At 39.2% G+C, this 21,488-nt stretch overlaps 1 protein-coding gene and 1 long non-coding RNA gene across 2 annotated transcripts in view; one reads left to right on the top strand and one right to left on the bottom strand.

Moving 5' to 3' along the window:
- LOC139152649 (uncharacterized) overlaps nt 1-10,791 on the bottom strand; it is a 26,961-nt gene extending 16,170 nt beyond the window's left edge. The window contains exon 1 of the long non-coding RNA XR_011556677.1: nt 10,529-10,791. This is a non-coding gene — a long non-coding RNA (uncharacterized lncRNA). The remainder of the gene's footprint in view (nt 1-10,528) is intronic.
- LOC139152648 (barH-like 2 homeobox protein) overlaps nt 8,983-21,488 on the top strand; it is a 27,408-nt gene continuing 14,902 nt past the window's right edge. The window contains exon 1 of the mRNA XM_070725910.1: nt 8,983-9,084. The gene's annotated coding sequence lies outside the window, so the exon portion shown is untranslated. The remainder of the gene's footprint in view (nt 9,085-21,488) is intronic.

Raw genomic sequence — 21,488 nt, forward strand, 5'->3', positions numbered from 1 at the left:
CATTCGTACATATGTGTATACACATGGGTCTTACACACAAATCGACACACACGATATGTATGACATTGTTACCTAATAATTATCGCACATACGTTCAACAAGATGTAGTTCTGCAAGCTACGTATGGGCAATTTCCCACTGCAGTGGGTGCCGCACGGAATCGCACGAAAATTAAGTCCGCAAAAAAAAATCGAAACTCTGTGAAGCACACTTAAGATCGCCGCTTAGGTGCGGCAAAAAGAAGATATTGATCCAATCGTCGGGGTCCATTCTTGACGGTTGCCTTTATTAGTGAAGCAATTAAACTCGGGGTAAATCTGAAAACTACACGGCAAAGATGAAAAGCCAAGCCCTTTTCGACGCCATGTTTTTCTTGCAGATAAGAAAACATGCTGCTGTAATGGATCGATTTTCTTTTGGGGGTTTTTGAGTTAGTGTTTCGTCTAGAGGCAACACACTCTTTCAAAAGTTTGGGAATTATAGCCCTCGCTCATGAATTACGGAAATTGTAGGTGAAATCACACAAAAAAACTATTACTCGAGTTTTTGTCCGGTTAAGGTTACCGCAATGTGAATTGCAAACACGACAGGATGCAAAGTTCTCATGACGTAAACCCTGCGTATAAATTAGGAATAAAGCAAATGGACTTATATAAACTCTCATAAATTAAATTTTGGCGCAAAGCCAGAGCAAAGAAATATTGGACGTTTTTGTTCTTATTTTGTTTTGTTTTGTCGGGTTTTTTTGCTTTATGTCTGGAGGGTAGGTATTTAGGTATTTTAAAGTTAACATTTTTTACCTTTTCTGTATGAAAGTTTCTGTTAATCGCTAACTTCAAATATTTGAAGGTTTGTTACGATAAATTGTTTGGGTTCAATGGATTCACCAGGTGTTCAATGCGAAAGAACGCTTGACTTTTTGACATTTAAACTAAAAATTTTTGAAGTACAATATCACAAATATTGTGCATAAACCGAGGCAAACGTAACAAGTGCGACGATTTATCACATGAAATGATTCGTTACGCGTTAATTGCTGTAACAGTAGCACTCGCAATACCCAGAGCCGCCTTTCCGCTTCTACATCTCGAGTGCAAGAGCTGAAAAGCGACCCACCCGGTCGTCATGGCAACCATGGTTTGCAGTACACGTCGGCAGCGGTGTCTGTTGCCAGCCAAGCACAAGAGAATTGATTCATTTAATCGCCCTATCCTGACTAACAAGGGGAAAGCAGCGGCAGTGCCCAGTATCGTTTTAAGTGGTCCCCGACCATTTGAAGGGCCTTACAAAAGGTATTATAAGGTGTCCTAATCCGCCAAATAAAAGATCGGCTGGCGAAAAGGCGCGGGAGTTATTCAGTCGTGGACGGCTAATTTGGCGAGGCCCAGTTTTCCATTGTGAACGTAAATACAAGGAGCGGATAAGCGAGTTGGGATTTGCCTATTCTACCGGAGTGAATACATTTAAAGTTGGATTATTGACTGGCTCAATTTCGCCATTCACCATACAAATAAATATTTATCGCCGACCTGCATGGAAATTTGTTTTCACTGCATTTAGTGACATCTATTTGGATATTTGCAGCGCCGTTATTCGGCGAGCACGTCTACACTAGGCACTCAATTATAACACCGCGCACAAAGAAATGAAAATACGATTTCGGCATTGATCCAGCGGACGCCAGCCGGATGCATGGTCATGCTGTGTGTTTATGCGCCTTCAAAGGATATTAAAAATCGCCCTATTTTAAGTATGAAATCAAACACTTTCCCGTCGGCTCATTAATTTTCTTAGCTGAAATAGACAACCTCTTCCCTCTGGTGGAAATTGCGCGGGAGAGAGTCAAACATTTGTCAAACGACTAAATTGCCTGTAACTACGTTAATTGAACTATGAATCCTATGGTAGTTCGTTAACATATTTACATGTTATATTTTTATTGTCAATTACAGTGTTAATATTAATCACTTTCGTTCATTGGAATTCCAGCGATTTGTCCGTGAGCCTGAATGGGCAGAGTTTACTTATGCAAATGTGCCGCCTGCGGCCCAACAGATGTTCGCGGTTGTCCGTAAGTATTTAGTTGGTCAATGTCACGATATGGCGAAATATGCGTGGAAAATAAACCACTTTTATATATGAAGTAAGTGTACCATAAATCAAGAAGGTTTCAATTGAGAATTTCTTACATACAATATTGAACTTAATTTTATTCAATTGATTTTTTTTAAATTCTTTCTTCAAGAGTTGGAATTTTAGTCGAAATCAAATCCGTCTGTATAGAAGTATCAATGGGTTTAGTTGTCGGGTGAAAAAAAGAAGAATTGGGAAAACAGCTGGCTTTGTGCGGTTTATTTCTTTCTCTCTTGATTTTTGTGTACAAAAGTGAAAATAACCAATACTGTGGAAGCTTTAATCCGCTATTCTATGTGGTTTGTCGCGTTTCATCTGCCCACGCCGACTGAATGCAAAATATTTCAGGCTTTATGAGACCAATATATCAAACTGTTCCGTCGGTGATACAGTGTAATCGTCACATATGTGCCTGAGAAATAGCCAATGTTACGGCCAACCACCACAAATTTAGCTTGTGATTTTCACGTTCACAATTTTCACTGTCATTTCCGTCTAAAATTCAAACAGAGGAAGACGACTGATGGGTCAGTTGGAAGGTCGGTTGCCAAATTTGCTTATGTCGTTGTTTCGTTGCAGTGATGCGTCTTTGGTGCAAATGGCAAATATTCAACTGAAACCCTCTCTAGCCTTCGCTAAGCTAGCGATAGGTCACTGACATCAAACCTATAGTTCAGATTCATGGAGACTGCATATGTCTTGTCTTGTCCGAGTCGAGAGTGAACTACCAGGCTGTTTCATGCCGCTTTCTGACATGTGTCACATACGGACTCGAGAGGGAACATTTTCTCGAGATGGTCTACGTGCGTTTCGTCATCTCTTCGGCCAAGGTGAAAATGCTGATCCTACAATAAATATTACCTACGCAAAGATAAATGAAAGGTTTGATTCTTCAAATCCTATTGTACAATTTGAGCAGGTAAATCTCACTGGGTGAATATATTTTTTCGATTCTAATTGCAAAATTAAACGAGATGCGTAGAAAGTATTCGATAAGTTATCGTCTTAACTGCTAAATCCATATGTTAATTCGGAATAGAACCTTCGATCCGTACACGGCCTCCTTGTTTCATTTGAAAAAAAAAATCTGTACGTCGAGTGACGACTGTAGTTCTTGATAATTTCATATCAATTCAAACTGGACATCAGAGTCAAAAGAAAGAGTAGGTTAGAAGATATCATGAAATGATTTAAATTGAAGATTATTCTAACTTTCAAAATTGGTAGAATTTATTACACGACTGACAAAAGTCTACGGCAAGAAAGAAATTTACAGGCCGCAGATCGAAGGCTTGGGTCGGAGACAGGCAGTTATCTAAACGATATTCGATTTTGTCATCTTTGTGATGCTATGTTTATGCAATACATGATTCATCGCCACTGCATTCTGAAATCTGCACGCGGTTAGTTGTCGGTAAAAGCCATTACTCGGCTGGTTACAACATTTGCACATTAAAAATACACGTCTTGTATATAAACGATTCTGAAGACACGTTTGGAGTCAGAGGCGAGGACAGACAAGGTAGACACATCAGTGAAAAGTCCACCGAAACTACGTTTCCTTCCTGTTGAAATGTATAATTGGGGTAGCTGCATGTCTGACGTTGCCAACCCCTGGGGAGCTCACCCTGACTGATAAAGATTTTGCACTCTCTGTCATTTAAATTTCAAACAAATCCTTACTTCAACGACTGAAAAAAAGTACAAAAGGTTAGAATTCAAAACGGCACAAAACACAGTAGCAAACGATTATTAATAACGCGTCAAGTCTCCTCAGCCTAAGTAAAAACTTCAGCGGAATAATACATGTTCGGTTCGCCTCAAAGGGAGTAAAGAAATTAGTCCGCTCGCCCGAAAGACATTCTGATTCCAACAAGGCCTGAAAATTTTCAACGTATGCCAAAACAGCTTCTGTGGACGACCTCTTCAGGTAAATAAGATCCAATAGTCAAAAATGTACTTTCGAGGCACTGAGGGGCTGCGAGCTGTGTCACGACACGGGGTATATATTTACACGGATTTGTACTCTGTCGTCTGTTCTTTTGTTCACACGTACTAGTTTGGATACCCAACCACATGGTATTCTAATGGCTATATACCGCGATCGCCCCGTCAAAACGGTCAAACAGTCTCCAAATCTGAGGCATTATGGTTATTTCAATCAATCAAATACCGGAAAATATCACCGTTTATGGAAAATTTCGATGTTCATAAAAATACCATACGAGCGTAGCAACACTCTTTTGTCCTCACTAATCCGTGTTTTCATGAGGGCGTCATCAAATGTGACATATGTGTACAGCTCACAGGTTTCTGTTTTGGGGTTTTTACTATTAAAGTAATAATTTGTTGGTAAGTCGGATACATTTACCAGTATTGTTTATACGCCACGCATAATTCGTGAAATAGGACCCTAATAATGATGACCGGACAATTTTTGAGTCTAGAATTTAACAACTCTTCTTCAGTGAGTCACTATTTCATGATTCAAATTGTTAAAATTTAAAGTATACCTGAACTGTCTTGCGTTACACAACACTTTTTGATAATTAAGTTTGGGGAGGAATTTGTCCATGAAGTGATTACAGGGAAATCATGGACATGTTTAGGATTGTGGTTGCCGTGGAAATGCGCAGGACATTAAGGTAACGTCGCTTTGAAATCGAATCAGGATCCGACACACATCTCTTGGAGAACAGAAAACAAACAAACAAATTGGCTCCATAAGCTGATCGGTCTACAACCTTGAAACGATCATGAAAGTCAACTTTTTGTAAAAATTGATAAGATACCATGGGTTTGCGGTGCCCAAAGAGTGGTCGATAGACGGTCAGCCACTTGATGCATAATAGGTTCGCCATAAAACATGTGCTTGAATTTTCTAGAAAATAAAGTTACCGATGCATCTATCGACAGCATGGGTCAGAGTTAAGAGGTCATTTTGAATTACATTCTAACTTGAAAAGTGGTATTTCCATCGCTGGTGACTTTTCCATTGCATTTCGAAGGAAAGGCCAAACGAAAGCACATCGAAATACGAATGTTGTTTATACTTACGGACCTGAACCCTAATTAGCTGGTTCATCGATTACCAAATCGGGCACCGAGTAACTCCTACAAATTGTTTCGTTGAACGTATGTTCTCTCCGGAGGTTGAAGATCAGGAAAAAAACAAGTAAGTTTATTTTGCTGTTCATGAAATCTTATGTGAAGTCTTCATAAGGGGCAACCATGTAAAATAATCTCCAGGAGCACTGCCATGCTATAGCATGCACCGTGTGGAAACGGCTCACCAAACGGACAAATGATCGATCGTTACGTAGCTAGACAACAAAATAAATTATTTCCAACAATTTTCACGACAACTGATGAATGATAATTTCTTTGAAATATTTACAGATAACACTAGCAATCGCTCAGCGGTGTTAGTTCTATTTGTTAGTGTTACAACTATGAATAGTTCGACATCACCATATTCACATCCGGGTCATTTATCCCCTCAATCGTGGTGACAGCAGTGACCTGATGACACGGACGGCTTTTTAACAATTCTTGTCTGTGGAAAAACACCATAAAAGCCCCATAAACAACAAGATGGCGATGCAAATTTTGTTAATTTAGTTTTGCCCTTAATCGTCGCTCCATATTTTCGTGATGAAAACTAAATGTATCGATATACTGTGCCCATCCGCATCGTCCTCACAACATGAAGACTAAGGCTAATAGACTACAGCGTGGAGATATGTAGATGTTTATACAGTTTCACCGGTTTATTCTCTTTGATGTAATTTTATATATATTTAACTCCATTATTATCCGATCCCAGTTGACACGGATAAGTAGCACTGATCTCAGATCGAAACAATCAAATTAAAGTTGGGCGAAAAACTAAATCCTAGCCGATCAGTGTTGTGAAATCGTTAAATAGTAATGTTTTTATGTTAATATTTTCTCTTCGAAGGTTTTTTCTTCGTAATTTTTGAATAAACATTTTCTTCGGGACAAACACTGATAAACGGATAAATCAAATTTTTCAATATGTTATTATCGATAAACGCGGTCTTGTATTTAATGCACCAGCTTGAAATAGTGCTTTCATCTTGAAATAGTGTTTTAGCTGATGAAGCCTTCAAACTGAAATATTCAGATTGAAATATAGAAAGTTTCTCTACGTTCTACAATCAAAGAAGATGCAATGGGCGCCAGGTTAGAAGTTCTACAAAATAAGTCGTGTCTGACGGAGCGACCTAGTCACCGGAGTTTGTCAGGTATTTCACGTTGTGGTAATGAAATATTTCCGCTTGGCGATGCTTTAACGGGCAATTGTTGAGCAAAGCTGGGAAGTTTTTGTGTGGTTTTTCACTTTTAATTTCACGCTCTGAGTATACTGCCGTCGATAGATAGATAGGTGCAACCTAGCGCGATACCACCTCCGTGATAGCCCGTCAGCTCCCCCTTTTTTGATTGGCCTCTTCGTCAATGGAGGAAAAAAAATAACTGATGAACAGTGTCGTTTAAGTGTTCATTACTTGTTCATTTCACTCCATAAACATGTTAATTTACCACTAAACTGCCAAGGCGTTTTGTTCGATTGTAGGAAGAGAGAGGCTTCGACTTAACCAGTTTGCAAATTTCAAAGCAATGGTTCGTATCTATTTAGCCCAGGGCATAAAAGCCACCTTTTGTTGCCTGCCCGAATACTTAGAAATAATTTAGGCACGCAAATTTCTAATAGCATTTTCAATTTCTTTAAATCCCTTTTCCATACGGATCCTTTTGCCGATGCAATCCGCGAAAATAGATTATTTGAATATTGTCATTTGTGTTCGTAATTCCTCCCATACGGGGCTGTATTACTGTTTTTTCGACCGCTTTAATAGCACGTTCCAACTCGGCACGCAACTGACGTTTCGCGTAATACAACACACTCCGCTAGCAACACAATGTTGATACACTATTAATAAGGTTTTAAAAATGTATTGAAACCGGTCGCTTAACTTTCAGATCCCTTCCCATAGAACTCGAATGTCAAGCATATCCATATTGTTGACACTTGTTCGCCCTCGATTTTACTCTTTTCAATGTCTATTTTTCTATAGGTTCCATAATTACAATCTTTACGTGTTTATAATCAACAATTACTCGCATAGTATCTGTCCAAATCCACAAATAACGCTTGTTAATCTCTCACGATATCGAGATCGGTCTTTCTGACGAAAAGATCCGGTTGAAAGAAAAAAGTGGCATTTAAAATTTACCAAAAAGGTCAACAATATTGTCTGAATGCCATAACGGCAGATGTAGAGTTTACATGTAATAGTAAATAGTTCCGTTTATAAAATACTAGTACACGAAACATTCATCTATAGGTGAACATACCAACAGATATTCAAGAACAAATATTTTTCTTTGAGAAATTTAAGGTGTTTTCATATTAATGTGCCCTTGGACTGCCGGTCATGATAGGGCGAATTGTTTCTTTGTTCGATGACGAGGAGAATAACTGGCCACCTGATGACGTCATTGTAATTTGTTCCCTTGGTAAAAAGAGCAGGGGACTATACGATGCTATGCTCACCGTGACTACAACCACTGTCAGTTGTCGACTAACAGGTCTCAAACTTGTTCGTATAAACATGACACACAAGATCATGGATTTTAATTTGTTCGCTTGTTTGCTTTTCTTGTCTTTTTTACAATCAAGAAGTAACTTTAATTAAACTGTTTATATTATATGCACCAGGTATCGGTGACACGTACGGTGAGCTCAACCTTCACTGTATCGATTGACCTCCAGAACGCAGAGATACTTCTAATACAGAAATAATTAAGATGATTCAGGACTGAAGAGCTAACGTTCTACTCGACAATTAGTTTTGTTATTATTTGTGTTTTGCAAATAGTTCCCCTTTTAGTCTCTCGAACATGGTTTCTTCTTTTGAGGTAAAGTTGCAAGGTAGTTAAAGTAAACTTTGTTGAATAATTTTTACACATTTGGCAAAGCTGGTTCTTTAATCACAACTCTATCTCTCCTCAAACCTCACAGTAAATTTTATCACTTTAATAAGAAAGTCATTATCAACAGATTGTGTATATCCATGCTGAAAACGATTTATTGTGTTATAAGACGAGAATTGTCAAGACAGTAAGACACAATAGGCTAGCAAATGCCGTCCTCTCTAAAGTGACGCTGCGATTATCTGAAACTGTTTAGGGTGATAAAACAAATGACGTCAACTTTTCAGACACACATTCGAGAACTTTAATGAGCCTTATTTCTAGACTGCACGCTTTTTCGAAAAACATGTTATATTTGATATAAATGAAAGAGGAAAAGAATTTTCAACGTTAGTTTTTGTCGTTGTTGTTTATGTGTTTGTTTGTTTGCGTTTTTGTTTCTCACCGGAAGACCCTGCGTTACACAGATATACGTGATGGTAGCTTCGTCGACATGAGAGTCCGCAGTTTAACGCTTCGCTGAATTTCATAATTTGGAATGATTAAAGTATCGAAATGTTTGCATACACGATTTTCCTTCCATTACAAAATAAATGAACCGCAGCGACAACACATTTTTTGTGTACAGTGTACTGAACCGTTTACACTCTTTTCATCCAATTTTCACTGTAAACAAAGTGGCTATTTACCAAATAAACTTTCATTTTATTCGTCGCATTCAAATTATCGCAAATGTTGCCGATAAACCCTGAACTAAGGCCACGCTATGAGTGCGTTCATACTTCGTGCCCTAATAAACTGCTTTCTTTTGTGTTCATGCGTAGGGACCATCTTGCACCGACGTTGTGAAAAAAAATCAACCAACATCGTGACACGCAACTTTCCCACGCATGATGAGACTCAGGTAGTGTGTCCACATCGCGGTCTGCTGTCGAACGTTTCGTATCAAGACTCGCCCGAGCGTCAGACACCAGGATACTTATGTGCTAAACGGTAGGCAGGACATTCGTCTTATCTTTTCACCTTCCTTTTTTAAAAAAATAACCCGAACAGTACAATTAATGGATGACAGTAATTCCGTATACGTGTAATGGCGATCATCAAATGCTGCACCGTCACTCAATATTTGGCAATTTGAAGGAATTTGTAATTAATGGTGTCGTATTTCTGTCACCCTTCGCTTCAATTAGAGTAATGACGTCACAGGGACGGCAGTTTGGTCAGAGGGATAGACAAACAAAATACAGATATACAGATATAGAGACAGAGATAAAGAGTGGCAGGCAGTGTGAGAGGGGGTGTGAATAACTTTTCTATGCTGCACTTCATGTTCCTACCCATAAAAGTATCAGTTCGTCTCGTGTAACCGTCAGAAATATATTAATATGACGTCAAAAGATCCGTAACGAGTGTCATTCAAGGTAAATGATTTACAGGGTCCAAGAAACATAGCAATGACAATTACAACAGGTCATCTTGAACCACTGCCTGGATGTGGTACCAGGTGTCCGGAATGGGTAAACATACCCATGCTAGCATGTTACAGCCGTCAAGATTGACCCAAAGTGACACATTTCATGTGTAATCGGGTAATGCCACCAAATTATTGTTGTGAATCAAAGACAGGCAATACGTTGTTACTGAGAAACAGACCTGTCATATATTGATACCACATCTCCTTAATATCTACTATAGAACTTGTTTCATGATCTAGCTAATTAAGTATTGACATCACAGATGACGTCAAGTTTTTTCAATGCCAAGAACTCATTTCATGATTTCACAACCTTTGTAATCCTTACATCAAAACTGTAACATGCCTGACACATTTACACTCCTGGCACCAGAGGTTATATCGCGGAATTTTGAGGGGTTTTGAAATCGCTTTTGATATCTTCAAGCTATGTGTGATGTGCGACTTTTCCCTCACAGTTTGTATCGAACGAAACCTGTTTGGTATTGCATGGATTGACATGAGTCAAAACAAGTTTCTTTGGTGCTTTAAGAAATGTTTTATTAATGTAACGAAGGAACACAAATTGATTCGTTTTAATGATAAAAAAACTGAATATACGTGGAGATTGATTGGCTTGCCGCTTGGATCTAACGACTGAAAATGTTTGAAATTCCTACCCAAACTTCGGTGGGTTATCGATCAAGAAAAAAGGTAAATTGAGAAGAATGACAGCTTTGTGGGGGTCAGAACGTTGGATGGTCTCTGACAGCATGTCCCTACGTCCTTCACTATTTGTTTGCAAGCTCTGATCAACCACTAACAGTGATCTGAGCTTCCTGTGCCTTTGAGATGCCAGAACCTTGACGAGTTGTTCTGTCGTTGATGCCATTCGAACGGGATATGTCATTTGCAATAAAGAGAAAGAGTCTACCAAGACGCTGGGAAGCCATGACATGTTTCTTGTTGTCGAGTACCACTTACCTCACTGTGGTGTAGTCCTACGTATTTGAGCATGAATACACAACACCTTGGTGACTTCACCCTGGAGAAGTCACCATACCAATGATTCACTAATTGCCTCTCAGAAACTTGGGCCTTAAAGGGTTCACCATCGGCAACTGTCAATCAATGCCAAGTCTTAATTTCACAGACCTCGCATCACATGCTTGATTTCCATGGTATTTTATACTGCAGCGCGCACTGGCAATCGCTAACCGCCGATTCCCTGAGATTTTGGGGGGCCTGGCCACCCGAGGTTGCCATGGGAGATGGAATCTCCATGGCGACAGCCGCCTGAAACATTTATTTGGGTGATTTGAAGTCGACCTGGCGCACGAAGAAAGCGGGCAAAGTGTCAGAAAGGGATAGAAGAAAGGCATTGCGGTGTCAATTTGGTGAATTCAGAGCTCTTGATCGACGCTGCCAATCATAGTCCTAAATTAAGTCACTCGATAACCCAAGGAGAGTGTCGTATACTAAATCCAAACAGACTTTGCCGACAGTTCAAAGATTTCTCTTCTGTACTCATTATGGAATTGAAGTCAATAAAAACAAAAGAATTCTGAGAAACTAAATTCCGAAACATTTCCGACCGAACGAAAGAAAGACATGTCACTTTTAGTGCGTTTATCACTGAATTTAACTACACGATTGATGCTTCATCGTAAATTGAAGAGGTCAAAGGTCAGCCGATTGATTGACCCACCGGTGGTTGCTTTATTGGCCTGGTATTTCTACTTCTTCCGAGCTCTGCTATGCACAGTAACTCAACAAGCTCGGATTCTTCAAAGGTATGGTGACCTTTGCTCTGCATTCGTATAGTTTAAGTTAGCAAAATTGTATACGCATTGAAAAACACTGAACATTATAACATATGTTGGACTGAATTCAATTACCATGTGGAGATCGGAGGGACGGCAGTGGTGATCATGGTATTTGAGAGATTTTTTTGAACGCTTTATTAGTGAGAATATATTTTAAAGGGTATTTAAAAGTGGGAGAGCGTCTTATCTTGTTTAGCGACGAAATAATAATACTGCAGCGTTGAGGTTGACAGTACTGTTTAATTTGTACAGTAACTTACCGAGCACGGTCTGGCATTTCGCGAATGTCTGAGTTAATAAGAATTCTGGTCAGTCTGAATTCTTCTCCCTGTTTGTCTCCTTGTGTCCTTATTTACGTCTATTTGTCTGTCCGCTTAATTTCTCCAGCATTTTGCATCGCTGTTGGATCTGCCTTTTACCTTCACACAAGAGACAGCGTCTTCTCAGTGTCTGTGCACCCATCCTTGTCTATGCGTGCCTTGGTATTAAATTAAATTGCCAGTGAAATACATTCCGTCCACTTCAGGGCCTGCTCGATTTGCGTGTTTCCTCCGATGTATCGCTTTATCCGGTCTGTCAATGTTTATTTTGACCAATCAATGCACGATTTTTGTAAGTATAGAAAGTCTTCATCGGATCAACACGTAAAGTGACTTGAACTTCAATCGCCTTCCTCATCTGGTAAACAAACCATACAACCACTACTATTAATTTCATTGCTGGATTCGATTTTTTATCATTATTCCTTTTCATTCAAAACAGAGTAATAAAGAGATACAGGAAGGTAGTCATACAGAGAGTGAACTACACTACAGCTAGAAAAACTTACAGATATAGAATGTAACAGATGTATATGGATTGAGGCAAGCCTACCATGATGCATCGTGCAAGGGCATGGCGGGATAGAATTATTATAGTGCGGTTTCTATGAAAGAAATCTGCCACATGCAATTGTGCTTGCACCGTTACGTAAGGGTAACTTTTCGTCGGGATTTCTTGATTCAAGTTTTAAAAACTGCTTTTTGAACTTATGACACAACACGGTAAATCCTCGTATTACCATGGCATCAGCGGCAAACAGGGTCAGAGTTGAATAACTTTGACACTTTTTTGCGCAACTTTCGGACGCTGTTTTTGTAGGACATATCTTGACCTTGGTACAAGCTAGATGGATCTATCAGTTGTGATTTTGATTTTTTATCGCATTTCAAGATTGTTTCTAGAGTATGCCTTATGATGGATGGCCTGTTATTACGCGCCTCAAAATTGAATTACTTAAAACTTTTGCTCAAGCTTCCCTCAACGAAACTTTCAACCATTCTCTTACAAATCAAGAATAAAAATCACGGGTCACCATGTAAATTGTTGTACTTGAGAAACAAATTTCCTGATATTTACTGATTTTTTAAATTCAAAATGGCCGCCATCTCTGTGTTAACTCTATAGGGGAGGGGGAGTAAACTCTTCCACAAAAATAAGCCCCTGGAAAGTTTAGTAATTTCATGAGCTTCAAAATGAACCCCTACATGTGGTTAACCAGAAATGAAATGTAAAGGTTTGAGAGTTTGGATATCTGTCCCCCCAGCGCATTCTACCTCACTAATTTGAAATAGACGATCGTGATTAAATTCATGACTTCTGTCATCCATTCAGATTTGTGATAGGTTTGAGGAGGTTTGTTCCTTTGTCCGAACAGCGGAGCCCTAACTGACACCGTGACGTCACAAGAAAGGTGAGGGATGCAGAGCAAACACAGTTTCGCGTCTCTGTTGCATTGCTTATCCATGCAAAGGACTTTGTGTCCGAGTAAAAGTATTTCCATTGAGTTGCCAAGGAAATGGTATCGTTAACGGAGACTGAGCAGTGAGATTGAAAGTCAAGGTGTTATGAAATTGAATGATGACTTTGTTGGAGGCACGGTGAGTTCGAGACCAGGTTCACGACCCGGTGGGTCCAGAGTAACGGACTCACTGTCGGTGGACGGTGAATTCGAGACTGTAGCTCGGTGTTGTGCCCCTGAGCAAGGCACTTTACTCCTCAGTGCTCCATTGGGATTAGTGGTTTATGCGCACCTCATCCTGTTATTGGGCAAACGCCCGTTGGATGATGGACTGATAAAAAAAAATTTAGAGAATTGGTAACATCGTAACCGGACGACCTCGGCACCAATTTTAGGAATAATAATTTAATAATTATAATAATAATAATAATAATTTATTTCACCTAGATAAAGTATGATCTCTAATCAAACAAATAAATAAATAGAACTACAGTAATTTGTTTATAATCAGTGTTTACTAAAATTAGTGAAAGGCTAGAAACGAGTCCTCCATGGACTAATCTCGTCTAGCTGATATTGTCAAATTATTTCATTTTGCATGGCATAATCATGTTCTACGCTCGCGTACATCATGAAAACAGTTCTTTGTCGAAGACAGGATTTAGATTTTTCTTTCAAATTAAAAGAAATCATGTAACTCCTCTAAGAACGTTTCTTTTGATTGGACTGTGTCTTTTGTGGGACGTCGCGTTGGAGCACTGGGCATGCGCACTGAGAAACCGTTCGGCATAGAGAAGGGATTGAGTAACGCTATAGTTACGTGATTGTCCGCATTGGAGAAAAGCAACAAAGGTTTGAAGGTTATGTAACCGATACCGCATGGTTTACCTTGACAACGAGCAAATGCTCTGATTACGACGCTAAATCATTCATTCACGTAGTGACGATGATTATGACCATGGCAACGATCATCATCATCATCATCATCATCATCATCATCATCATCGCGACCGCAATGCACCATTCAAGGCAATAAAGATCACCTATTATCAATATAATTTCATCACATTTCTCTTCTACTAAGGCCAGATTTTCACTTGTCTACAAACGTGTCAATAATAAAAAGTTGACATTGTCTTAAAATCGGCCAACGTTGGATGAGGGGTAACAAAACGCATCTCTTTTTTAAAAACACCGGAAATTCACGATTTTGAAATCTTACCCCTATACAAGTGCACTTAATAATTGCATGATATCACATTTTTGGCATGCGCATGCCGTTGTTAACTTTGGAAACTAACAGTTAAACATGAAATTGACTAAACAGGTAAAGCGATTTTTTTTAGAATACAGCATGATTAAAATTGTCGTCGTTGCATTGTACTGTTTCCTTGCTGCGAGTTGGAAAGGTTATCAAATGTTCAGCAGTCATTGTTCTATGTGCTGTCAGATCAAAACTGCGATCTGCATTCGCAAAGGTACGATTTCGGTGTGGCCCAGATGAGAGGGTATTTAAACTCGGGCGCCAAGCCGAAGAACCTGCCCTAGAAAACAGAAAAAAAACTGTTTCCGTATCGTTCGGACGATTAGAATACACGGCCGTTCACTTCATGGACACGTGTACTTCGAAAGCCGAAGTGGGTCCCTCGTTAACGTGCTCCGTATCTGACAGTCCGTGTTTGCATACAGTGCCTGTCGAAATTGAACAGATCGTGGTTCCGACGGTTGCGCTGTTCCGTGTTTTCACTTAAACAATAAAATGGTAGACACATGTACCTAATACGATCTCAATTCTATTACTGGCTTTGATTTATAGGGGCGCTCTTAACACCGAACATTAAGGAGAGTTTAAAGAGAAAAGCACAGACATCTTTTCCAATAAGCTAGACGCAATGAGTTAAATTACAAAACTTGCAATCTGTTCAGTTTTTCCGCAAATTTCCCTTCGAGTCGACCATGGATATCCTTATCTTCTTCCTCAAACTCTTCTAGATTCAATCAAAACGAATTATTCAGGCAAAAGTCAAGTAACATTGAAAGAAAATACTTTGGGAGAAAAGAAGACAAAAGTTAACAGACCTCGAATGCATTTAATTACATACATAATATGCATATCACCGCCCTTGTATAATGATATTCTCACGATATAGAATAAAGTACGACGGGTGCTCTTTTTATTCAGAACACAGATTCTTAAATTTGCCTCATTCGAGACAAATGATACTATATTTACTAGTACTAGTAAGTGATATTTTATGTAAAGACGGTAAAATATTGATGATGATGAAACTGATTTCTTATTCGCAGTTGCATTTTTGTTTTGTTTTTCCTATATTGCGATTTATCATTAATTGATATCATTATATGTGATGACGTGTGAAGTGACGTCGATGGGTAAAAGTGTTATCCCCGAACCCAAGGGCAATATTAATGTACATCGCTATTATCATTAATGCTGCTTTGATTTATAACTGTGTCATCAACATTAACAATGGAGTACCAGAAGTGTATTTGGTGACTAACGGGTGCCATCCATCGCCCTAAGTGAGACGCCGGTTGACTTAACTCGCCGCAGTTGCCATAATAATCGAAAAGTTTCGCTCGCTTGGCGATGGCAGCGTGCGTCAGTTGATGCGATGCGATTTTGACGAGATATGACAGAATGGTATTAGCCCCAGTCGGTGTTGTTCACATTCGAAAGAAGGAGATATGGCGATCACTAAGCGGAGTTTGCCAATGTACGGTGACTTGTGCAACCTTTAACGGCATTTGGCGTTATCCTCCAGACCGTTTGTGAGTCCCGTCGAGGCAGGGAGAAGATCAAGCAGAAATGCGATACTGACAGGCACTGCTAGTGTACGAAACTTTTCATTAGGCATTACATGAAGTCGTGACGAAACGCAATCAAGTCATGATGAATCAAGTATTTGAAACAACTAATGGTCGGCACTAGAAGAACACGACGTCCATGGTTCACAATTTCATCACTGAGTTCGAAAAGTCAACTTTTATGAGTGAAGAAATAAGAAATGCTGAAGGTTGAATGTTTTAGTATCTCTCTCCACTATTTCATACAACACATTTTTTAAATCAAACAAGAACGCTGTAATAAAATATTTAGGACAAAAGTTTACCGATTATCCCTGCTCCTTTTATAATTTTAAGGGTTTACCCTTCAAACAGAAAATTTTATCGAAATGGGAAACACAATAGGTCACTGGTTTCATCTTTAGCAGTGCCATGGGCGATAGTCCAACAGAAGAAGCATAAGCGCCGCCTAGTGCGATTGCGCACTCGTGTCCTAGAATATCAATCAGATCTCAATGCGATCATAATGCGCTCATATTACAGTCTCTTATCTTAGTTTCAGCTCGTTAGCTGACACCAGACTAGGGCCAGGGTCTGTACTCAGAACATGTTGCAACATAGAGAACACGATTATCTCGGAATTCATCTGTTTATTACGCCCGGTGTCGCTTTCAACCGAAACGTACGTGACTCCTATATCTCCCCATTTCATCACATTAACGAAATCGCTGTGTCGGAAATACCGCAGAAATACACGCACTTTGTCAGCAATCCACTTGCACGCCAAAATTATAATTTTCCAGGAGTTTTTCTGCGCACACATCTCTTTTACGTCCTTACCGCCTTTAAACCAGCTTTGACAGTAAATTATATATATATATATATATATATATATATATATATATATATATATATATATATATATATATATATATATATATACCGTTATTTCTGCCTCTGTGTTTGTTTGCTTATTTGCATTGATCCGTTAAAACCGCCAACTGTTCTTGATATCTGATTCGTTTAAAACTCTACTCTGTCACTTTTTACACTATGACTTGTTATTATTAAATTCGACCTGGAACAAAAGGTAAATTCGTTTAGTACCAGCCTATATCTAGTCCCTTACCATTTCGAGGCTCAAACGCTGATTTATTCATCCAATGTGTACCATTAGCAGGAATTCCTCTAGCTGCTTATCTATCCATCTATCCATCCCTCTATCTATTTATCTATCTATCTACTATCTATTCTATCTATCTGTCTGTGTGTCTGTCCGTCCGTCTATTTGCTTGCATTTTGAGCGTATGGTGTTCGCAATGATTCAATATTCTCAACAACATTCTAGACAAATACGTTTATCCATTTCGAATTTCGTCGTCTGCGTGACAGATGTTACGAATTTTGAAAATTGAAATATGACAGAGTAAACTTTAATACTTCAACTGGTATCGATATGACCCAGAGTTGTTTAAGATAGTAGAGAAAACACCTATGTTGCATTATCTGTGCTGTTAATTCAGTGTGCCAGCAAAGGGGGACTATATGAGCTGTTGTTACAACTTGTACTGTTGTTATTTGGTTTTCAGGAATACAGTGTACACCAATAGCTAAATTTCCAGCTTTCTTACGATAGTGTAAACATAATTACGCTGGTTGTTGTTGTTGTTGTTGCTGCTGTTGTTGTTGTTGTTTATCTGCGGAGGAAGATCTGGAAGTTTCATGCCTAAAATAACAACCTTCGCGGTTGTGTTTGTGTTTACTATCTCAATTTATATACGTACGTATATATTAGTTTCAAACTCTTTATTTTAGATTTTTATTCCCACCGTACGATGACAGCCGGCGTGGAAGGCATTGTTTAAAACTCGTGTCTCCTCAAATTCGCAATAAAATAAATCTGACCTATTTACACAGATTGCGATGCCAGGCGTGCACTTGGATGCCGTTTTATTGCATTAATTTTGGGCATTTGGATCAACAGTCTTTGTCGAGATCAATTCAATGCTTTGCCGTAACTTTTTGTCATTCCCGTAATCCTCTCAGTAATTTGTAAATAACAATGGAACGTCAGCGGTGTTTTGTTTTTTCTTTCAGTTAAACAATGTTTTGTGTCAAATACGTGATGCCTTCTTCATTTTGATATTGACACCCGCTTGTAATCCTCAGTTCCCGGTCGTTTGATGCAACTGTGCGAAGGAAAAAAAAGTTTTCTAACCGCGGCATGTAACTTCACTTGAAATAATCGGCCGGGGGGTGAACACCTAAGAATTAGAATTGTCTGTAACCCATGAATGTAGTATAAGTATGTTTTTCTTCGAATGAGAGTATTCTCGTCTCAGCGATTTCATAGGTCATCGGGGGATTAAATAATCGAAGACCAACAGGAATGGCTAACAAATGGCAACAGCTAAAAAGAGGGCAAGTCAAGTTTGGTTTGCGGTCTCCTTATCCGAGTCTCCAACCATTGCCACCAACTGTCACCGAGACCATGTTTAACACAGCGTCGTATGCCGATAAGCGATCGTCCGGGCACCTCTGTTCACCATGTTGTGGCGGCCGCCGTGCGTACAATGGCGGTTTAATAGCATGATTTGTAAAGCGATGAGACACAAATAACGGGCATCGCCAGATGAGGAAATGCAAATACCCGCCACCTGACTTCAATTTTTAGCGAAAAAATATCTTTTCCCAAGATGATAAATTGCTTCACCGCATGTCAGTTATTGTGAAGACTATGAAGTAGCAAGAGAAGCCCTTCTCTCAACTAAGAGCATCAATATACTAGAGTTGTTGGTGTAGGGTAGCTCAAAGCCTTTGGGATTCGCCTCTAATGCGGTTTTATAGAAAATCTTTATCAGTAAACTCAGCCCAGGCCAGCGGGCCAAATGAGTGTGCCTGGATCAGGGCTTAATCCAAGTTAAGCCACGTTGTTTCAAATATCGGCAAATAGCAGATACTTAACTATGGTCTCTTGTGTTCCTGCCTAATCCCCAGTATGTACGAAATCTCACGGATTTCGCGAGAACGGCTCGAGATCTCATCAATGAAACAGGAACATGATGTCTACACATCTCGGAGCAGACAGATTTGATCAAATCATCAGACAACGACAATTTCAAACGTAGTGTGTTTAAAAAAGTCGACGCTCGTTTTCGATGTCGTCGGATTTGAAAGACAAACATCGATCTGAAACTTTTTCGCCGTGGCCGCATTTATTGTTTTGATGAATACCACTAGCAACGATATAAGAAACGATAATAAAAAGAAACTAAATATTAGATTTCCAGCTTGTAAGAAAGGTATATTCAACTGAAAAGGACTCAACTTGCCCAGTTGTATACTATTTTCGGCCACCGAGGCACAGTGTCACAGCAGCGAAAGGTAAATACGCGATGTTAACGGCTGGCATAGGTCAGTTTGAAAGCCACAATCAGTGACTTGATTATTGTAGGTTTCCATTCTACGTTATTGTTCGGAGCAAGCGACGGAGAAATGTGCTGTATGGCTTTTCCGGTGTGTTCAAGAGTGAAAGGAAGGTCAATAAATAATATTTCTGTATTTCTCGGGTCAATTAATTAAAATAAAAACCAGTAGAAATCGAAATCTCTCATTAAACAATGAAAGGGAGAACTTAAGGGTGGAATAATATTTGGGTAAATCCTACGACTTACTTCGTGCTTTTATTTCCATTCCTAGTTCTGATACGAGGTAGCAACAATGATGAAGTCAGGATATTGGATCAGAAAGCTAGCTATGATCAAAAGGAGGTTTCCTATTTGTTTCCAACATGGATGGCACATACGGAATGTCAACATCAACAAAAAAACGCATGCGCTATTTGCAGATAGCGAACAATTTCATATCATGGTTTTGAATTATTTAGCATACCTTGCGAGTAGCTGAAAAGGCACGTGCACTTTAACAATGACGACTACATTTTCCCGCCAAAACGTAAGGAACAAAATGCTCACTAAATGTACACCTACGACTTGTATTTGACTGATACTCTGTACAAATCAACATTGCTTTGGTAACAAGCTCAGACGAAGTAAAGTGTCCCCCAGAACATGAAAAGGGAGAGAGTAAAATCTGTAATTGAGAAGGTAATTTTGTTTGTGTTTTTTTTTTTATTTTCGTTGTTTCCTTTAATATCAGGAGTTTCAATATTCTGCTAACTTGTTAATGTTGAATTGTATGCTGTAACAGCACTGACGTCATCCTGTTTGAACATTCATCATAAATCGAATACGTTATTTGTTCTCTCAACTAGTAACGGTGAAACAGAAACTCTCCATGTAAAGGGGAGGGGGGCTCTTTTGCACTTAAACTGTTAAAGTGTAAAATAGTCTCCAGGCAACTTCTATTTCATTCCTTTACCTCTCTTTAAGTTGCAGACGACAAAAAATCTCTGCCGAACATTCCATTGGCCATACTGAAGTGCCACGAGTTTTCATTTATCGATGGAACGGCACAAATCTGTAGCGCTAAAACATGTCTAAACGTCCTCAAAATGTAATAAAAGGCAGGCTCTATGACCCGGGGAATAATTGAACGTTATCGAGCCCAGTTGTTCAGATTACACATTCAGAAACACGGACTCAGCGGGTTGTTTTCACGGAGTTGTGGAGAAAATAATTATGCATAAATGCGATAAATTGTCCACACAAAATAGTGCGACCGTAAGATTTGAATTATTCATAAGAGCTTTCCAATTTTTTTTTCACTGTATACACAGTGGTGTACTCTGACTGGCAGTATCGACACAAGGGGTTTTGGATTAAAATTGAAACTCAGAGGCATTTTTCCGCCTTTGGGATGAATGTGGACTTTCATAGTGTTACCCCAGTGGAATGGACATACAAATGAAGCTTGTAATCGCAAGACAGCTGATAGACAAACATTTCTTCGTTGTATAAAAAGATTGAAGCGGGAGACACCAAGTCTGTGCCCGACAGATAACATCGTATGGAAAGGAAGAAATATTTCTTTGGGTAATTATTTTACTGACCGAGTAAAGTGCATGAAATATTTAATACTGATCATAAGTTGATCACATCCAGACACAGTCAGATAATATGCTCATCAACTCAACATTCTAAGCCGTGGCAAAATGGTAATTCCTGCAACCTAAGACGGAAAACATGGCGCGCCTGCGAGATGATTGTTAGAGTATGGCAGAGGGGAAGTCAAGATGAAAAGACTGACAACGCTGACACCTGCGGATAATTCAATATTGAAATAAGCTCTAATTCTCACATTGGCATGTTTTTGTTGTCGAGAATGCCAGGACAACTGCTCCTCTCAACATCCAATTAAACAGTTTGGCTCGGCAGATTCTAGATTTCATTATTACTTGGAATCAATATTGCCTCCTGGCCACCCTCCTGGGAGCGGAACCATCTTCTAACCAAAGAGACATTCAATGGAAAGCCAAAAGAAAAAATAAAAACCCCAGCGGCAAAGTCTCATTTAAATGAACGCGACCTTAAGACTATAATCCGAAATTTGGTCCGTTTTCTACTGTAAC

Source organism: Ptychodera flava, chromosome 16, assembly GCF_041260155.1.
Source record: "Ptychodera flava strain L36383 chromosome 16, AS_Pfla_20210202, whole genome shotgun sequence".
Classification (NCBI taxonomy): domain Eukaryota; kingdom Metazoa; phylum Hemichordata; class Enteropneusta; family Ptychoderidae; genus Ptychodera; species Ptychodera flava.